This window comes from Bombina bombina, chromosome 7 (assembly GCF_027579735.1).
Source record: "Bombina bombina isolate aBomBom1 chromosome 7, aBomBom1.pri, whole genome shotgun sequence".
Classification (NCBI taxonomy): Eukaryota; Metazoa; Chordata; class Amphibia; order Anura; family Bombinatoridae; genus Bombina; species Bombina bombina.
The window spans coordinates 510,885,411-510,900,807 of NC_069505.1; the positions used below are offsets into that span (position 1 = coordinate 510,885,411).

The 15,397-nt window shown below is 38.2% G+C and overlaps 1 protein-coding gene across 2 annotated transcripts in view; it reads right to left on the reverse strand.

Moving 5' to 3' along the window:
- The window catches only part of LOC128666915 (zinc finger protein 501), an 85,349-nt gene extending 74,456 nt beyond the window's left edge, over window positions 1–10,893 (reverse strand). For both annotated transcript variants that reach the window (XM_053721731.1, XM_053721730.1), the window contains exon 1: window positions 10,810–10,893. The gene's annotated coding sequence lies outside the window, so the exon portion shown is untranslated. The remainder of the gene's footprint in view (window positions 1–10,809) is intronic.
- Between the last annotated feature and the right edge of the window lie 4,504 nt (window positions 10,894–15,397).

Sequence of the window (15,397 nt, forward strand, 5' to 3'; positions counted from 1 at the left end):
GTATTTATGGCCCTATAAGTTACAAAAAAAGCAAAGAAGAACATGTAAACATTGGGTATTTCTAAACTCAGGACAAAATTTAGAAACTATGTAGCATGGGTGTTTTTTGGTGGTTGTAGATATGTAACAGATTTTGGGGTTCAAAGTTAGAAAAAGTGTTTTTTTTTCCATTTTTCCTCATATTTTATATTTTTTTTTATAGTAAATGATAAGATATGATGAAAATAATGGTATTTTTAGAAAGTCCATTTAATGGCGAGAAAAACGGTATATAATATGTGTGGGTACAGTAAATGAGTAAGAGGAAAATTTCAGCTAAACACAAACACTGCAGAAATGTAAAAATAGCCTTGGTCCCAAACGGACAGAAAATGGAAAAGGGGTTAAAGGGACATTAAAGACTAATTCATGCTAGATAGAATGATGTGTTCAAAGAAAAGATTAGTCTGAGAATAACATGTAGATGTATTTTTTAAAGTTTCCTTAGTTGTTTAAATAGTGACAAAATAAGTGTAAAGTTTTAGTGTCTATAAAACAATGGGAGCTGCCATGTTGTAAATTAGGTTACCTTCTCTGCTGTGGCCAATTAGGGACAGTAATAAATAGATCACTAGAGTGTGCAGCCAATGGCTGTGCAGAAAATAAAAAAGTGTTCTGCACTTTCATTTGTAACAGGAACTGAAATGCTCACAATTTCAGAATGGAATTACAGGAAAAGGGGACAAAATAAATAATGAAAGTATATTGTAGACTAATATATATATATATATATATATATATATATATATATATATATATATACACACACACACACACACATACACAATTTATAATTTTTCCAATACCATCTCAAAGTGTTTAATGTCACTTTAAAGTATATGGGGGGAAAAAAATACATGACAACAAAAAAGTTCAACACCATAATCTTTTTGCAAATAAATCTCTGTTTTTTTAATATAAAATGATAGGAAGATACAAATGGCTACATTTCAGGCTACATGCCCCTAGTCATGTCATCGAAGGATCTTTAAATGCTAAGACATTTAGATGATAATCTCAATAGAAGGGTTTTAACGTGTTATATTTTTTATTGTATAGAAAATACTTTATAAGGATTAGTTGGACTCTCAATCTCTTTTTCTATATATTTGAGGGGATATACCCTCTCCATAAATTATTAGTGTATACATATCTTTCCTCCAATTGACTCATAAATACATTTGCATAGGTTGGGACGACGTTGGAACCCATTGCAGTTCCTTGTTTTTGCAGATAAAAACTATCATAAAATAGAATAAAGTTACAATACAAAATGATTTCCAGCAATTCCAAAAAAATTGCTGTTGTAAATAAAACGAGCCAGATGTATTTAAGATATTCCTGATAGTCCCAAGGCCACTTATGTGTGATAGAAGCATATAATCTAACTATACTATATCTAAGTATGCAAAACACACTTATCTGTATCTAAGGATAAATCACCAATTTTCTGTAAAAATAAAAATCACTTGTATCTTTCAAATATGAGACTGATAACAAAAGGAATGGTCTAAGAATTGTATCCAAGAATATGGACATGTTAGACAGAATTCAATCTGTACTAACCACAATTGATCTACCAGGGTACAAGGGTACTAGCCTCTTACTTTATCAAAAAATTCTTGGTATCACTATCAATCAGATTTTTCTTAAAAGTCTTGTCTACACACATTTGTACCTCTTTCTAAATTTCAGGTGTTAGATATCTGATAGTTGTAGGGTTGCACCGATACCGATACTAGTATCGGTGCCAATACCAAGTATTTGCACGAGTATGATACTTAAACCGATACCTCCACTTCCTACCCATACGCCATCTTCTGGAGTTTTTCAAACTGCATGCTCCCATTTCATTTTAAGCTGGAGTGAAGACTTAACTAAAAATTGTTCACTTCTGTTCTTCAATACAAATTGCTGTTATTTGTATTATTGTACGTTTGAGAGCAGTGCTCCAAAAGCTGCTACTATACAGCTGGAAGCCTACCTGGGAGAGATCACTGTACCTCAATCAGATAAAACCCTGAAGTACTGAGCAGTTAATAAACTGAGATTTCCAGTTCTGGCTAAAATGGCCCAAAAATATCTTTCTGCCCAATGCAGTAGTGTGAAAAGTGAAAGACTGTTCAGCTTAGCGTCAAACGTCCTTACTGATGTCAGAAACAGACTTATAGCTGAACATGCAGAGATGCTTCTGTTCCTTAAGAACTTGCCACTAACTTTTGAAAAATTATTCTAATTGCTAGATTGCCTGTTATACTGCTAGTTCTCATCTTGAACAAGTATGTTCAAAACATACTGTACTCTGAGGAACATCCTTAGCCAGGGCTGGACTGGCAATAAAAAGCAGCCCTGGAAAAATATGAAGACCAGCCCTATTTTCTGTTGAGTCAGTAGAATGCAAATGCCCCATTTTTCTCAAAGGGGATTACTGGGACACTCCTTCCCCAATGTTTTTTTCAGAATTAACTTACAGTATCTCACAAAAGTGAGTACACCCCTCTCATTTTTGTAAATATTTTATTTTATCTTTTCATGTGACATCACTGAAGAAATTACACTTTTATACAATGTAAAGTAGTGAGTGTACAGCCTGTATAACAGTGTTAATTTGCTGTCCCCTCAAAATAACTCAACACACAGCCATTAATGCCTAAACTGTTGGCAACAAAAGTGAGTACACCCCTAAGTGGAAATGTCCAAATTGGGCCCAAAGTGTCAATATTTTGTGTGGCCACCATTATTTTCCAGCACTGCCTTAACCCTCTTGGGCATGGAGTTCACCAGAGCTTCACAGTTTGCCACTGGAGTCCTCTTCCACTCCTCCATGACATCACAGAGTTGGTGGATGTTAGAGACCTTGTGCTCCCCCACCTTCCGTTTGAGGATGCCCCACAGATGCTCAATAGGGTTTAGGTCTGGAGACATGCTTGGCCAGTCCATCACATTTACCCTCAGCTTCTTTAGCAAGGCAGTGGACATCTTGGAGGTGTGTATGGGGTTGTTATGTTGGAATACTGCCCTGCGGCCCAGTCTACAAAGGGAGGGGGATAATGCTCTGCTTCAGTATGTTACAGTACATGTTGGCATTCATGGTTCCCTCAATGAACTGTAGCTCCCCAGTGCCGGCAGCACTCATGCAGGCCGAGACCATGACACTCCCACCACCATGCTTGACTGTAGGCGAGACACACTTGTATTTGTACTCCTCACCTGGTTGCCGCCACACACGCTTGACACCATCTGAACCAAATGAGTTTATCTTGGTCTCATCGGACCACAGGACATGGTTCCAGTAATCCATGTCCTTAGTCTGCTTGTCTTCAGCAAACTGTTTGCAGGCTTTCTTTCTTCTGGGACGACAGCCATGCAGACCAATTTGATGTAGTGTGCGGCGTATGGTCTGAGCACTGACAGGCTGACCCCCCCACCCCTTCAACCTCTGAAACAATGCTGGCAGTACTCATACGTCTATTTCCCAAAGACAACCTCTGGATATGACGCTGAGCACATACACTCAACTTCTTTGGTCGACCATGGCGAGGTCTGTTCTGAGTGGAACCTGTCCTGTGAAACCGCTGTATGGTCTTGCCCACCGTGCTGCAGCTTCGTTTCAGGGTCTTGGCAATCTTCTTATAGCCTAGTCCATCTTTATGTAGAGCAACACTTCTTTTTTTCAGTATGAGAGAGTGTGAGAGCGATAACACCAAATTTAACACACCTGCTCCCCATTCACACACTAACGAGTCACATGACACCGGGCAGGGAAAATGGCTAATTGGGCCCAATTTGGACATTTCCACTTAGGGGTGTATTCACTTTTGTTGCCAACAGTTAAGGCATTAATGACTGTGTGTTGAGTTATTTTGAGGGGACAGCAAATTTACACTGTTATACAGGCTGTACACTCACTACTTTACATTGTAGCAAAGTGTCATTTCTTCAGTATTGTCACATGAAAAGATATAATCAAATATTTACAAAAATGTAAGGGGTGTGCTCACTTTTGTAAGATACTGTATATTTATTTAAGAGACCACTGCAAAATTATCAATTTCTCTGGTTTTACTATTTATAGGTATGTGTTTGAGTAAAATTAACATTTTTGTTTTATAAACGCCTGACATTTCTCACAAATTCAGAATAAAAATATTTTCATTTAGAGCAGAAATTTGCAGAAAATGACAACTGATCCAAATAACTAAAAAGATGCAGTGTTTTCAGTCCTTGAATAATGCAAAGAATACAAGTTTATATTCTTTTTTAAACACTATACTAATGTTTTAACTTCGCAAGGGTTCAGAAATCAATATTTAGTCGAATAACCTTGACTTTCAATCACAGATTTAATGCGTCTTGGCTGCTCTCCACCTGTCTTCTCACATTGCTGTCGGGTGATTTTATGCCACTCCTGGCGCAAAAACAAAATCAAGCAGTTCGGCCTTGTTTGATGGCTTGTGAACATCCATATTCCTCTTGATCACCTTCCAGAAGTTTTCAATGGGGTTCAGGTCTGGAGATTCATATAATGCACACACAGCAGAACATTTTGCTGGTATACTTTATACAGCATGTGGGGGCAGGTTTCAAAAGAGGTTAATCAGGGATACATATTTAGCCCAAGTGTTCATTGGTGCTGTTAAAGGGATACTAAACCCACTTTTTTTCTTTCATGATTTCGATAGAGCATCAATTATAAGCAACTTTCTAATTTACCCCTATTATTAATTTTTCTTCTTTCTCTTGCGCTCTTTATTTGAAAAAGCAGGAATCTAAGCTAACATTTTTGGTTCAGCACCTGGGTTGCGCTTGCCGATTGGTGGTAAAATGTACCCACCAATGAGAAAGCGCTATCCAAGGTGCTGAACCAATAATGGGCCGGCTTCATAGCTTAGATCCTGGCTTTTTTAAATAAAGATAGCAAGAGAACGAAGAAAAAATGATAATAGGAGTAAATTAGAAAGTTGCTTATAATTGCATGCTCTATCTCAGTGCTTTCCAAACTGTGTGTCGTGACACATTAGTGTGTCAGGAGCAGTGTGTAGGTGTGTCCCTGCTTCAGTACAATTTTTTTTTTAATTTAACATTTTGTAAAAAATGTTTTTGGTTTCTGACTTACCGCCTGCCTGCTACGCATATCATGTGGTTGACACGTGATTGATACCTAGTGGGTCATAGATCATCTTAACCGATTGGCACAGCTCAGCAGGAACTGAAACTATTCCCATTGGCGGCTTGGGTGGGAAAATTGGCTCCTGACTGCACGTGTAGTCTCCTCAATCGGCATCTGTAGTCAGTGAGTGGGACAGCAGTATGTTTGCAGCACGGGCAGTAGTCAGTCGGACACGCAGAGCCCTGATGGCGACAGCTTAAACGATGAGCTGAAGTCAGAAGTCAAAGTGTTGGTTTTTTTCCAGCTAGCTCCAATAGTGCATTGCTGCTCCTGCTCTTCATATATGGATAGGAAGTGGAGGCTTAAAAATGCTTGATGATGAATTGCGAGTGTCTTTAGCTAATATTCCACCAAATATTCAGAAACTGTGTTCATCCCATCAACCTCATACAGCCCATTAAAATAGTAAGTAGCTATTGGTGTTATTAAACTTTTTTAAATTCTTGCACATACATACTGTTACTTGTAAATACATTTCATTTTTATATCATTTATGTATGTGTCCGTATCTCTTAAACAAGTTAGTTTAACCTCCTGTTTACTAGTACAACGGAATTACTATGTCGTAAAATGATGTAGGTCTAAAAAGTATGTCGCCAACATGAAAAGTTTGGAAAGCTCTGCTCTATCTAAATCATGAAAGCAAAAATGTGGGTTCAGTATCCCTTTAACTCTTTCACTACCGGGACTTCCAGACAAAAACTTGTCCAAAATACCAGAGCATTTTTAGCATTTTTGCTATCACTCCATTTAAACAGAAATAGAGCCTTGTTTTTTTTTTATTTACCTATCAAATCTATATATATTTTTTTTAAGTAGACAACTCAAGGTATTGATCTAGGCCCATTTTGGTATATTTCGTGCCACCATTTCACCGCTAAATGACATCAAATAAAAAAAAAAAAGTACTTTTTTCACAAACTTTGGATTTCTCACAGAAATTATTTACAAACAGCTTGAGCAATCATGGCACAAATGTTTGTAAAAGCTTCTCTGGGATCCCCTTTGTTCAGAAATAGCAGACATATATGGCTTTGCCATTGCTTTTTGGTAATTATAAGGCCGCTAATTGCAGCTGCGCACCACACTTCTATTATTCCCGGCAGTGAAGGGGTTAATTAGGTAGCTTAAAAAGTTAATGTTAGCTTTAGTGTAGAGATTAGCCTCCCACCTGACACTTCCTACCCCCTGATCCCTACCTGATCCCTCCCAAACAGCTCTCTTCCCTCCTCCACTGGTAACCCCCATCTTAGGTACTGGCAGACAGTCTGCCAGTATTAAAAAATAAGGCTTTTTTGAAGGCTGCCTCTTATCTGAATGCATTGTGACAGTTTTCACAACTAGAGGGTGTTAGTTCATGTGTGCCATATAATTAACATTGTACTCGCGTCCGTGGAATTACCTAGGAGTCAGCACTAATTGCCTACATGCTAGTCTTTCAAAAGAACTGAAATAAAGGGGGCAGTCTGCAGAGGCACAGATACAAGATAATCACAGAGGTAAGAAGTATATTAAAAGGGACATTCCAGACAAATTTGGAATCCACATGGATGCATTTCAGTTTTGAATAGAAGAATTTTTTTTAACATGCATATGTAAGCAAAAATGCTTCTAACAAAAGTTATAGCTGTTTCAAAGTGTATTTAAGTATGCACTGTGCACCAGCATTTTAAACACAGCACTTGCTCAGAGAGCCTAAGGTGCTTGTTCCATCTGGTAATGACACAATTTGTTAATTGCTGACATAATACAAGCCCCACTTGTGCTCTGAGCAGCTGCAGTATTTAAAATGCTGGTGCACTAAAAATATCTAGCTATGCATCACATGCACGTGCAGAGAAAAATGTTATTACTAAAACAGTGATATATTTTACTAGAAGCATTTTTGCTAATATATGTATATTGCAAATATGTTTCTATTCAAAGATGTAATTCATCTATGTGCATTTAAATTTTAATATAACAGTGCTGGTTAGGCAAAACTGGGGACTGGGTAATAAAGGGATTAGCTATCTTTTTAAACAATAAAAATTCTGGAGTAGACAGTACAGCCAAACAGCTATGACGTTCCATGCCATCCTAATGGTGCTAAAGCCCAGCATGGTTAGGACGGCATGGACCGTCATAACAGCGGGAAGGGGTTAGAAAAAAACACATCAATATTTTAATTACTAAATCTGTATTTTTTTTATTTTATTTTTTTTAAATGATGTATTTTTTGGGGATAAAAAAAAAAAACACTTTTCGTACAGATTTAAGAAATGTCTTGATGGCTTTTCACATCAGTTATATTAATAGTTAATAATGCTGCTAATAAATTAATAAATGCCACCAAGGCATTTTTAAACTATCTAAAAATGTGTTTGTTTGTTTTTTAATTACTTTCAATTACAATCTTAAAGGGACATGAAATACAAATGTTTTCTTTCATGATTCAAATAGAGAATACAATTTTAAACAACTTTCTAATTTACTTCTATTATCTAATTTTCTCTCCTTCTCCTGAGCTTGCCTAGCTAAACCTTTAAGCAAAGGATAACAAGAGAAGGAAGCAAATGAAATAATATAAGTAAATTGGAAAGTTGTTTAAAATTGTATTCTCTATCTGAATCATGAAAGAAAATTTTTGGGTTTCATGTCCCTTTAAGGAAAGAGTGCAAGCTTATACGTGCAATAGGAGATAGCTTTAACTTTATTATATATATATATATATATATATATATATATATATATATATATATATATATATATATATATAAAATAAAACATAAATAAAATGTATATTTGATAAAATGCATTGGTGTAAGTTGGTGAAGGGTAGTTAGCTGTTAACCTGCCAGACATCAGCTCCACGATCCATCCTACAGTGTCTGCCTCAGTAACTCCTGCAGATGACAGACAGCCAGCCCCCTCATAGTCTCCTGCACAATCCCAGTTCCACATCTAAACTTATGTCTTGCCCCCTATGAAGCGCTCTCTTATGGTGAACTTACCTACTGCCTCCTCTCGATACAAAGACCAGGCTGGTAATTATAGTTCCCATCGCCATGCAGAAACTTTAGTTAATAGTGGGCAGGGCTAAGCTAACCCCGTCGGCCCACCAGGCATTTGCACAGTTTGGCCAAAGGTCAGACCGGCCCTGCTATAGATAAATTCAATCTATCACATATGTAAAGGGACATTCAATTTTTTTTATTGTTTAAAAGATAGATAACACTTTTACTACCAATTCCCCAGCTTTTTATAACCAACACTGTTATATTAATATACTTTTTAACCTCTAAGTTTGCCTGTTCCTAAGCCCCAGCAGGCCGCCTCTTATCTCAGTGCTTTTTATTAGCTTTTTAAATCTTACATAACAGCCAGACAGTGCTAGTTCATATGTGCCATATAGATAAAATGATGCTCACCTGTGGATAATGATAATGATTATAAAAGAACCAGCACTAATTGGCTAAAATACAAGATTGTAAAAAGCAGAGATGAAGGGCAGTCTGCATGGTAATGATAGAGGTAAAAAGTGTATTAATATAACAGTATTGGTTATGCAAAACTGGGGAATGGGTAATAAGTGGATTATCTATCTTACATAAGGTTCCTCCCGTCCATCAAGTTCAACCTATACAAATATGATATACTTACAGAAAAGCTTCAGTTGAGCTTAAATTAATCCAATTAAAAGGTGACCCATTTAACACAAGTAATCATATCCATGAATTCTGTTTCTAGCCAGAAATGTATCTAAACCACTTTTAATTGTATCTAAGGTATTGGCATTTACTACCTCCTCAGGTAATGAGTACTATATATAAGTTCTCTCTATCACATACATAAAGCTACTTCCCCAGTACCTTATAAATAAATATATATATATATAACACTATAAAGAGGTTCCCTCTATCACATACATACATACATTTCCTCACAGTAATTTTTATAATAATATAGTGAGGTCCTATCTATCAAATACAGTACATAAAGCTCCTTCCCCAGTACCTTATATAAAGACATGACACTATACAGATGTTCCCTCTATCACATACACGAAGCCCTATCTCCAGTACCTTATATAAAGACATGACACTATACAGATGTTCCCTCTATCACATACACGAAGCCCTCTCTCCAGTACCTTATATAAAGACATGGCACTATACAGATGTTCCCTCTATCACATACATGAAGCCCTCTCTCCAGTACCTTATATAAAGACATGACACTATACAGATGTTCCCTCTATCACATACATGAAGCCCTCTCTCCAGTACCTTATATAAAGACATGACACTATACAGATGTTCCCTCTATCACATACATGAAGCCCTCTCTCCAGTACCTTATATAAAGACATGACACTATACAGATGTTCCCTCTATCACATACATGAAGCCCTCTCTCCAGTACCTTATATAAAGACATGACACTATACAGATGTTCCCTCTATCACATACATGAAGCCCTCTCTCCAGTACCTTATATAAAGACATGACACTATACAGATGTTCTCTCTATCACATACATGAAGCCCTCTCTCCAGTACCTTATATAAAGACATGACACTATACAGATGTTCCCTATATCACATACATGAAGCCCTCTCCAGTACTTTATATAAAGACATGACACTATACAGATGTTCTCTCTATCACATACATGAAGCCCTTTCTCCAGTACCTTATATAAAGACATGACACTATACAGATGTTCCCTCTATCACATACATGAAGCCCTCTCTCCAGTACCTTATATAAAGACATGACACTATACAGATGTTCTCTCTATCACATACATGAAGCACTCTCTCCAGTACCTTATATAAAGACATGACACTATACAGATGTTCCCTCTATCACATACATGAAGCCCTCTCTCCAGTACCTTATATAAAGACATGACACTATACAGATGTTCTCTCTATCACATACATGAAGCCCTTTCTCCAGTACCTTATATAAAGACATGACACTATACAGATGTTCTCTCTATCACATACATGAAGCCCTCTCTCCAGTACCTTATATAAAGACATGACACTATACAGATGTTCCCTCTATCACATACATGAAGCCCTCTCTCCAGTACCTTATATAAAGACATGACACTATACAGATGTTCTCTCTATCACATACATGAAGCCCTTTCTCCAGTACCTTATATAAAGACATGACACTATACAGATGTTCTCTCTATCACATACATGAAGCCCTCTCTCCAGTACCTTATATAAAGACATGACACTATACAGATGTTCCCTCTATCACATACATGAAGCCCTCTCTCCAGTACCTTATATAAAGACATGACACTATACAGATGTTCTCTCTATCACATACATGAAGCCCTTTCTCCAGTACATATATGATAGAGGCTTTGCTTCTGTCTCACACATAAACTGCCCCTCCCTAGTGCCATATATACGTATAGAGATGCGATGTGAGAGTAAGATTAGTTCAGACTCAGACAAGCTGTCCAACCTCAGTATCCTCTATACAAATATATACTGCTAAATACTTTCACACACAGCCTCCTTCACAGAACCTTTTAGGCTGAGATATAAGACAACTAACACATTTAATGCACATATACATTTGTAAAGTTACCTTGTACAATCCGCCATGTTGTACCCCGATGAGACCTGGAAAGAAGACCAGCAGTCCTACATCTCCCATGACGCTCCGCACAAGATACCCGGAAGTCATTCCTGGCGGAGCGGAGAATAGATGTTGCAGACCTTCTGAATCGAGAGAGAGCTAATCGCTTTGTTGTTTTTTCTTTTTGTGCAATGAGAGTTGTGTCTGGTGTTTATCAATACATGACTAACCCATGTGTCTGTCATATGTCTGTCAGTGTGAGTGTAGCAGACATCCCAAGTCTCCCGGAAGGTGGTGCTGGGCTTTAGCTGCTAACTCTGTGTATCTAGGCGTACCATAATTTTTAGAAGTGAAACTGGGACCACCTGGTGCAGTGCCAGTGGGGGTGTGATCAGGGGCGTGGTCGAGGGGGTGTGGTGATTGCCGACCGGAACTAATTTTCCAGAGAGTAAATTAACCTTTGTGATCACTACCTATCACAAAAGGCAGCTTTTGCTAAGCAGTTCCCCAGAATGCCAGACGGGAAATGTCCCCATTACAGAACAGCCCCTGATGCACATATTACAGAGGTAATGTGTAACTTACAATGGGCACTTACCTAGCACACAGACTCTGCACACATGTGAACACTTAAACCAGAAGTGAACTGCTAAGGCAAAGGTCCTATAACAAGATGGCGGTGCTCTGTTACTGTTGTTATGGAAAGGACTAAGCATACTGTGGAAATGTTTTTTAATATTCACATAGCTTTATTGTAAACGTAACGTACCCGTGCACTGCACACACTGGATAAATAACGTTACATATATAGATATTTACACAGTGTCTGCTACTGAGCGAATGTAGCTGTTACTATAGCAATGCCTGCTCAGTGAACAGCAGTAGCCCTTGGCTTGCAGCCTGATGCTCATTATGTGACCGCAAAGCCAGGTGTGCCAGGAGAATACCCTTCCCTAGTCACTGGCACTGCTGGGGTTAAAGTGTCACCCGGGGTGGACTGTTAATGTCTTGCTACCATGGCAACTGCATGTCCCATAGTGCTTTGTACCTCACATGCTGCTGACCTTCACACTAGCCACACATCTGTGACTGACGTCACCCACTTCTGCGCTATTCAGCGCTGTACTACTTAGTTTCACAGTGCCACTGACTGTAAACAAAGTATGTCAGGCAGTCAGTAAGGCACATGGACAGAATGGGCTCAAAAATGTCTGTTTTTTAAAAAGACAGCAAACAGAAATACCGGACTGTCCGGTCAAATACCAGACACCTGACAAACTGGGACAGAATGAACAATTGGGTGGGACACTGGGACAGCGCCTCCAAACAGGGACAATCCCAGTCAAACTGGGACTTATGGTAAGCCTATGTGTATCTATCTTACAGCGGCTTAGCTATAGCGCCTTCCATTATGTATGTATGTAGTGTATATCGTATATATAGGGACACAGATGCACATACATAAATTTGGACAAAATATATGTGATGTAACAGAGGCAAATGCACGTGCAGATGTATTAGGGGCAGAGCCAGAGGCAGCACACAGACACTTGAGGTGTATAAAGGAACAGTAGTACAGACATGTAAATGTATAATGATATATAGTGGCACAGACACATGCAGATGTATAATGAGATATAGAGGCACAGACACATGCAGATGTATAATGAGATATAGAGGCACAGACACATGCAGATGTATAATGAGATATATAGGCACAGACACATGCAGATGTATAATGAGATATATAGGCACAGACACATGCAGATGTATAATGAGATATATAGGCACAGACACATGCAGATGTATAATGAGATATATAGGCACAGACACATGCAGATGTATAATGAGATATAGAGGCACATACACATTCAGATGTATAATGAGATATATAGGCACAGACACATGCAGATGTATAATGAGATATAGAGGCACAGACACATGCAGATGTATAATGAGATATATAGGCACAGACACATGCAGATGTATAATGAGATATATAGGCACAGACACATGCAGATGTATAATGAGATATAGAGGCACATACACATGCAGATGTATAATGAGATATAGAGGCACAGACACATTCAGATGTATAATGAGATCTAGAGGCACATACACATTCAGATGTATAATGAGATATAGAGGCACAGACACATGCAGATGTATAATGAGATATAGAGGCACATACACATTCAGATGTATAATGAGATCTAGAGGCACAGACACATGCAGATGTATAATGAGATATAGAGGCACAGACACATGCAGATGTATAATGAGACCTAGAGGCACAGACACATGCAGATGTATAATGAGATATAGAGGCACATACACATTCAGATGTATAATGAGATATAGAGGCACATACACATGCAGATGTATAATGAGATATAGCGGCAGAGACACATGCAGATGTATAATAAGATATAGAGGCACATACACATGCAGATGTATAATGAGATATAGAGGCACAGACACATGCAGATGTATAATGAGACCTAGAGGCACAGACACATGCAGATGTATAATAAGATATAGAGGCACATACACATGCAGATGTATAATGAGATATAGAGGCACAGACACATGCAGATGTATAATGAGACATAGAGGCACAGACACATGCAGATGTATAATGAGATATAGAGGCACATACACATGCAGATGTATAATGAGATATAGAGGCACAGACACATGCAGATGTATAATGAGACATAGAGGCACAGACACATGCAGATGTATAATGAGATATAGAGGCACATACACATGCAGATGTATAATGAGATATAGAGGCACAGACACATGCAGATGTATAATGAGATATAGAGGCACAGACACATGCAGATGTATAATGAGACATAGAGGCACAGACACATGCAGATGTATAATGAGATATATAGGCACAGACACATGCAGATGTATAATGAGACATAGAGGCACAGACACATGCAGATGTATAATGAGACATAGAGGCACAGACACATGCAGATGTATAATGAGACATAGAGGCACAGACACATGCAGATGTATAATGAGACATAGAGGCACAGACACATACAGATGTATAATGAGACATAGAGGCACAGACACATACAGATGTATAATGAGATATAGAGGCACAGACACATGCAGATGTATAATGAGATATAGAGGTACAGACATGCAGATGTATAATGAGATATAGAGGCACAGACACATGCAGATGTATAATGAGATATAGAGGCACAGACACATGCAGATGTATAATGAGATATAGAGGCACAGACACATGCAGATGTATAATGAGACATAGAGGCACAGACCCATACAGATGTATAATGAGACATAGAGGCACAGACACATGCAGATGTATAATGAGATATAGAGGCACAGACACATGCAGATGTATAATGAGACATAGAGGTACAGACACATGCAGATGTATAATGAGACATAGAGGTACAGACACATGCAGATGTATAATGAGACATAGAGGTACAGACACATGCAGATGTATAATGAGATATAGAGGCACAGACACGTGCAGATGTATAATGAGATATAGAGGCACAGACACGTGCAGATGTTTAATGAGACATAGAGGCACAGACACATGCAGATGTATAATGAGATATAGAGGCACAGACACATGCAGATGTATAATGAGACATAGAGGCACAGACACATGCAGATGTATAATGAGACATAGAGGCACAGACACATGCAGATGTACAATGAGACATAGAGGCACAGACACATGCAGATGTATAATGAGACATAGAGGCACAGACACATGCAGATGTATAATGAGATATAGAGCCACAGACACATGCAGATGTATAATGAGACATAGAGGCACAGACACATGCAGATGTATAATGAGACATAGAGGCACAGACACATGCAGATGTATAATGAGATATAGAGGCACAGACACATGCAGATGTATAATGAGACATAGAGGCACAGACACATGCAGATGATTAATGAGATATAGAGGCACAGACACATGCAGATGTATAATGAGACATAGATGCACATACACATTCAGATGTATAATGAGACAGAGGCACATACACATGCAGATGTATAATGAGATATAGAGGCACAGACACATGCAGATGTATAATGAGATATAGAGGCACATACACATGCAGATGATTAATGAGATATAGAGGCACAGACACATGCAGATGTATAATGAGATATAGCGGCAGAGACACATGCAGATGTATAATGAGATATAGAGGCACAGACACATGCAGATGTATAATGAGATATATAGGCACAGACACATGCAGATGTATAATGAGACATAGAGGCACAGACACATGCAGATGTATAATGAGACATAGAGGCACAGACACATGCAGATGTATAATGAGACATAGAGGCACAGACACATGCAGATGTATAATGAGACATAGAGGCACAGACACATACAGATGTATAATGAGACATAGAGGCACAGACACATACAGATGTATAATGAGATATAGAGGCACAGACACATGCAGATGTATAATGAGATATAGAGGTACAGACATGCAGATGTATAATGAGATATAGAGGCACAGACACATGCAGATGTATAATGAGATATAGAGGCACAGAC